The sequence below is a fragment of the Pinus tabuliformis genome, chromosome Q (genome assembly GCF_031772625.1).
Source record: "Pinus tabuliformis cultivar Carrire ecotype Pingquan chromosome Q, CPIR1, whole genome shotgun sequence".
NCBI classification, from domain to species: Eukaryota; Viridiplantae; Streptophyta; class Pinopsida; order Pinales; family Pinaceae; genus Pinus; species Pinus tabuliformis.
The window spans coordinates 1,187,149,889-1,187,157,073 of NC_142296.1; the positions used below are offsets into that span (position 1 = coordinate 1,187,149,889).

A 7,185-nucleotide genomic window follows, 5' to 3' on the forward strand; every position below is an offset into this window, starting at 1 on the left:
ATGAGCTAGGAATGTTTACTGTAATCATTGAAGGAGCCCAATTCCTCTTTGAGATGTCAAAATGCAAGTTTCAGCTACTCATCTCAATCCGGGGCCATCCATTTCCAAGTGTTCACTAAAGTAGGGATATGTAAGGAGTGGTACAAATTGACACAAGGATTCTGAAACTTGTCTACTTTTTAGTTGAAATGACAAAATGCACATATATATAGACTTTCAAAATTTCGATTATAATTTTTTTCTTTTTCTATATAAATTCCATGCTTGAAATAGTGAAAAAAAAAACCACAATATTAATGCTAAACTGATATATCCGTGTGTCTATTATTTTTTAATTTGTTTAAATTATTTAGTAGGCTCTCTTAGTAGCAAGATGATATTCCAAATGTTTCATTCCTCGGTGTACTTTGCACCTTTAGTAAACATTGCTTGTATTTATTTGTTATAATGTGACTTGATTTGAGAGAAGCAAATATTTTTGAGTGGGATTTAATATTTTAACATTTTTGTCTTTATCAAGTCACAAGCTACTGATAATATGGCCATCCAAATTTTTATAAAAGTCACAAGCCACCGATAATATTATTTTTATAAAAGTCACAAGCCACCGATAATATCAGCAATCCAATTTTATAATGACCAAGTCACAAGCCACTGATCGTCTGCAATCGGATTTTTAATTTTAAAAAAATGCAATCCGTCACCTTAGTTTGGTAACTTTAATAGCTCGGAGTACTATCGTTCTTCCATCTAACCAAATTCAACGAGCATATGGCAACTCTTAATAAATTATAAATGATTAGTATATGTAATTGATGAAATACTGAATATATTAAAAAAAATAAATAAAAGATGAGGATAATAAATTGTTAAGGTAATTTTTTTCCAAAAATCTCGTAAATACAGTTTTTAATCGTGTTTTAAATCCATTTAACATCATTAAAAATATCTAATAGCCCTAAAATTATAAATTTTGACAATTTTTTTTTCAAAATATAACCGAAATTTCATGACTTTCAATGAAAAAAAAAGGCATAGTACGGCTTAAATCAGTGATAAACGAAGAAGTTATGATTTGTCGGAGATCGGTGGTGAAAGGAATTGCAGTCGTGATATCTGTCGCACGTGATATACATTACTCTCATCACCTTAAATTCCTTCGATGGTCCCTTGCTTCCATACAAGGAAGGGGGTAGATAGCTGGGATTCTCATACACAAGCGCAAAGTGCTAGCTAGTATATAGCCTTTGTTCAGTGTTTTATACGACACTTTGGGTAATATGAGAAGAGTAACTTCAGTTCAGAGCTTTACACGACCCTTTGGCTAATATGAGAAGACCCGACTAGTCTGCATAGCATGGTATTATATCAGATCATCTCCTGTAATCAAATTTTGAAGTTCTTGGTTTGGCTGTTTCATGAGATATATTGACTTGAACTGACATCATGACTTGAAGATTTTGCACAAACGATGGCAAGAAGTTGGGATCCGCTGGTGGGATCAGTAAGGACACAGGGAGGGCTCATGTGGGCTCTCATGTATTTCGCCTCATCATTCTTCTTGATTAATTCCAGGCCCGCGGCAGCGGAGAGTCAACCCGGCGGCAAATGGGAGCTTCTGGTGGCAAACTCCGGCATGTCGGCCATGCACATGGCGCTCCTGCCCAATAACAAAATCATAATCTTCGACCGCTCGGACTACGGCCCTTCCAATATGAGCTTACCGCAGGGAAAATGCCGGATTGACCCGAACGATCTTGCTCTCCCGGTGGATTGCTGGGCGCATTCCATTGAGTATGACATCGACAAGAAGCGGGTGCGCCCGCTCACAATTCAGACGGACACATGGTGTTCGTCGGGGGCACTGGCGCCGGACGGCCGGCTAGTGCAGACCGGTGGCTACAATGACGGAGACCGCGTCGTCAGAATATTCAATCCGTGCGAGGGATGCGACTGGATCGAGACCCCGGGTGGCCTGGCCATGAGGAGATGGTATGCGACTGATCAGATTCTACCCGACGGGCGAATTATCGTCGTCGGTGGGCGGCGGCAGTTCAGCTATGAGTTCGTCCCCAAAGCACCGGGCCAAAGCGGGTCAGTCATCTTCACATTTCCGTTCCTACAGGAGACGAGGGACGGTGCAGAGAACAATCTTTATCCTTTCGTCCACCTCGCACCGGACGGGAACCTGTTCATCTTCGCCAACACCAGATCGATTCTCTTCGACTACCTCAACGACAGAATCGTCCGGTCATACCCGGACATGCCCGGTGGACCGCGGAACTACCCGAGCTCCGGGTCCTCCGTCCTACTCCCCCTGGACGCCCTAGCTGGAGACGCCGAAGTCATGATCTGCGGTGGGGCGGGTAATGACTCCGCCTTTTCCGAAGCCAACCGGGGCCTGTTTCTGCCCGCCTCCGAAACCTGTGGGCGACTGAGAATCACCGACCGGGACCCGCGTTGGGCAATGGAAAACATGCCGAAGCGCAGAGTCATGGGGGATATGCTGCTTCTTCCTACGGGAGACGTGCTGATTATCAACGGGGCTTCGAACGGCACCGCCGGGTGGTGCATGGCCCGTGACCCCATTCTGAATCCTCTTCTTTACGACCCTGATTCTCATTCGTTTCAGATTCTCAGACCCTCTGGCATCCCCAGAATGTACCATTCAGCTTGTCATGTGATGCCCGACGGCCGGGTCCTCGTGGGTGGGAGCAATCCCAACATATTCTACAATTTTACAGGCGTGCTGTATCCCACCAACCTCACCTTGGAGGCCTTCTCTCCGCCTTATTTGAATTCTCAGATGAACCGCCCTTTCATTTCGTCGCTCGGGTTTGGTAACCTCATGGGATATGGTACTAAGTTTACGTTCAGGTTCTTCTTGAAAAGCTCCTTGGACCGGGTTTCGGTCACAATTCTGGCACCATCGTTTACCACGCACAGTTATTCCATGAACCAGAGGTTGCTCAAGTTGGGTATTATCGACTTGGTGTATCTTCCTGAATCTTCTGCCGGAGCCTTGTGGTCTGCCAGTTGTTATCAGATCTCGGTTACTGCTCCTCTGTCTAAGGCCCTGGCTCCTTCCGGGTACTATCTTCTGTTCGTTGTAAACGCTGGCATTCCCAGCCCTGGCAAATGGGTACGACTGCAATCATCATCCAGGGATTATTAATTTTTCCCTTCGTAGATATTGTGGGAGCGACATTTGCTCATTTCTTCATTGAAATTAGAAATGTCTATTGGAAACCAAAAATGTAGAGCGCTTAATGAAGCGAGACTGTTACAAGTCAAAGAAAGTTGCAGAGAGAAATCACGATACAAATGAAAAATTCCAAACAGAGAGTAGAATGTTTTTTTATAAAACTTCAAATAAAAGCTAAAACGAATTTTTTGAAATTGTAAATATAATTAAAGATTATAGAATTTAATATATATTTAGACTTTTTAAAATTTTGTGTTTATTTATATATTTAAAATTATAACTTAAATAATAAAAAAATACATTTTTACTTATATACTTTCATTATTTAATATAATTATTTTTAAATTTATTTAATTATTTAAAAGAATGGATCATTTAAGTTTTTATTATTCTGGATAAAAGGCTATCATAAATTTATGGTTAGTTTTGCATTATTTACATTTTGATTATAATTTTCTGTTTTGGTGGTTTTTTTAAAAAAAAAAATGGGTTAGTTTAGTTTTTTTTCCTTCATCCAAAAAAATTTTAAAATGAAAAAAATTAAATTCTTGTTAGATTTAAGAGTTATTTTCTGTTTTAGCTGTTCTTTTATAAACTCAAAAAAAATAAATCTATGTTGGATCTTCTTCATTCCATAAGTTAAAATCACTGGTCTCAATACTAGTCATGCCTAGTCATGTTTATTCTATTAACTGTTATTGTGGTGGCAAATAGGAGAGTAGAAGAAACTAACTTTGATGTTTATTATGGTGTTGGCAAATGAGGGAGTACAAAAAAAAATTATAAAAGATATTGAATTTGAACATTGATAATCACATTATCCTTGGTGTTGTTCCCGACCTTAGACTAGATTGTTTTTACTATTGACATGGGTTAATTAGATGTAAATACAAGTTTGCAACATAATCATATTTTATTCACTTTTAGGCACCAAAAAAATTTAAAATGAAAAAAGTTAAATTCATAACCTTCTTCATTCCATAGTATAAAATTAGTGGTCTCACTACTAATCATATTTATTTTATTACATGTTATTGTGAAATTAGTGGTCTCACTACTAATCATATTTATTTTATTACATGTTAGTGTGGTAGCAAATAAAAGAGTAAAAGTTGAATTTGATGTTTATTATTGCGGTGCCCAATGACAGAGTGAAAGAGATATGAAAACATTGAATTTGAAAGTTGATAATCACATGGTTGCAAATGACAAAGTAAAAGAGATATGGAAACATTGAATTTGAATGTTGATAATCACATTGGTTGTTAGCGACTTTAGCTTGTATTGTTTTTTTTTTGCTAAGGCAAGAGTGGATCCTTCTATTCAATTAAAAAAGAGAAATAGTGTACAAACGGCAACCTCGGCTATGAGGCCCACCAAAATGACAAGCCCATCCCAATCCATGGTCGCGAGACTACAAAGCAAACCCAGGGACGCGGGCCCACCCAATCAAACAAGCAGTCCAAAATTGACCGTTGGATCCTAAGCTGAAGATCCAGCGAATGAAAAACATATCGGGTGGCCAACAAGCTCACCTTTTAACAAACATTTCGGACCCGATGAACCCTGTAAACCATAATTTATGATCGTATCGGGTCCAGTTTTGACATAACCTGTGATCACTTTTACCACCCGAAATCCACCATTTGCGCGCAATTCCCGTGAGGTCGTGCAAACAGCTCGAAACATAACAACTGTTTCGGACCCACCAACATGCACGCTCATTCCTGGCTGTAGATTGTCCTCGTTTGATCCAACGATTAGGGATCATATCGCTCAGACTAAAAGCCCCGATAGTTAGCGCGCGATGAGGGCAGTAATTCCTCCCCACCCTTAGCCACGTGTCGCGAGGTGAGTGGAATCGCTCCCGATTGTGAAAAACCGCTTCCGGCTTAATGAGCGTGCGATAAACCGGAAACCACCCCAAGGGTAGTAAAGCTGTCACAGGAATACAAGCTGGGGTTTTGCGCTTGCCGAGAAAATATGAATTCCGGCGCATGGGCCAAAGGAAGATGAAGATCCCGCCTTCCGGCCGGCCCTCTGAGACTGTTGGTTTGCTATTACTTGGGTTAAGGAGGCTGACATAGACTTGCATCCTAAAAAGGACCTCACTTATGTCATAACATTTCATAATGAATCCAGATCAACGAGACCCCGTCTCTGTGGCTCTGTTTCGGAAAATTCCTGATGCTGCTGTCAGTCGTTGATGGCCCTGGATGAGCATTCCTCCTTCAACCTGTCATTCGTTATCTCCTCCCACCAGCAGCACAAGTCGATATGCTTATTTCGTATCCCCTTATTTGCAAGCCAGTCTGCCACTTTATTGGCTTCCCTGCGAACATGCACCAACCTAAGAGTTCTCAGCCTTCTAAGGTGCACTTGGATTCTTTGGTAGACTTGCAGAAGCCACCAGTGTTCTGAGATTTTCTCAGGAGTAGCGCAAGCATTTATCCTCTTCACTGAGTTAATGACTAATTCCAAGTCAGCCTCAATGATGACATTGTGAATGTTGTACTTGAGCAGTATTTCCAAGCATAATTCCATCGCCATGAGCTCAGCCATATTGTTGGTTGCTTTTCCTAGATAACTGTGGAAGATGACTTGTATGTTTCCTTCCTCGTCCCTCAAGACCCCTCCATAACCAGCTTCTCCCGGATTCCCTTTTGAAGCCCCGTCTATGTTAAATTTTAAAAATCCATGAGAAGGGGGTTGCCAAGAAGACTTATCTGCTGAGGTATTCTTGTTAATCTGCATAGAACCTTGAGGGGGATGAACCTTGAGCTCTAACTTCTCCAATATTCTGGCCTCTCTTTGTCTGATGGGTTTGCTAGTAGCTGCACCTCCCAGGATATGAACAGTCTCTTTGAGTTGTTTAAGGATTAGCTTGAGGATGCAACTCACCGGACTTGCTTTCTCCTTGAAAATCCTGTTGTTGCGCTCCTTCCAGACATTCCAGATTATGAATCCTGGGGTCAGCATCCAGGTGGAGTTAATGATCTCATTATCCGAAATTTTTTTCCGCCAATTCTTCAACGTAGTAGTGATGTCATTAACATTTTTGTCTGTCTACTCGAAGACTTCTTCAATCCAATTCCAAAGTATTGTAGTGAAAGTGCATCTATTCAGTAGATGATTTGTAGTTTCTTCCTGTTGTCTACATAAGTGACATCTTGAGGGGCCAACAAAGCCTCTTTTTCTTAGGTTATCCCATGTCAGAATCTTACCTTGTTGAACCAGCCACTTGAACAGTTTGACTTTCATCTAATGAGGATTTTCCCAAATTTCTTTCCATGTCTTATCAGTGTTTGGAAGGTTAAGCCCTGCATCTATTCTTTTAGCTTCCTTAAGGTTGAAGATACCTGTCTTGTTCTTTCCCCATCTTAGTTGATTGTTCAAGTTTGAGTTCAAGATTTGTCTCTTGTCTAAAAGACCTTGAAGGGCTATAGCTTTAGTATGTAGTATGCCCATTCCACTGTAATCTGGAAGTTTCCATGTTCTCCATTTTCCATTATTCCTTGAATGGTCCCAATAGTCACTTACCCACTTTAGTCCTTTGTTGATGGTATCGGTGTGAATGTCTGCTAATTCTTCACTTCGGAGATTGTCCTCCTGCTGCCAATTATCCTCCGAGAAACAAGCCAGGTTTCCATTTCTGATCTCCCAGAAGCTGTGGTTTTGGACTAGGGCCCTGTTCTCCCATGCCCTGTTCCAAATTGCAGAACCTTTTACTTGTCCTGTCATTCTGATAAGATTTTTCTCCTGCCATTCGCTAGCATATTTGTGCTTCCAAAGTTTTGCCTAGGGGGCTTGTATTTCTTTCAGCCATCTCCACCAGATTTTGGCACCAAGAATTCTGTTAAGAATTCCTGGGTCATGAAGACCCAAGCCACCATGGGACTTAGGTTTGCATACTCTGTCCCATGCCACAAGGGCCCATTTCTTCTTTTCTTCACCTTTCCCCCAGAGAAAATCTCTTTGAA

At 41.0% G+C, this 7,185-nt stretch overlaps 1 pseudogene; it reads left to right on the plus strand.

Moving 5' to 3' along the window:
* The first annotated feature begins 1,141 nt into the window (after positions 1-1,141).
* LOC149223935 (aldehyde oxidase GLOX pseudogene) lies at positions 1,142-3,175 on the plus strand (annotated as a pseudogene).
* The last annotated feature ends 4,010 nt before the right edge of the window (positions 3,176-7,185 follow it).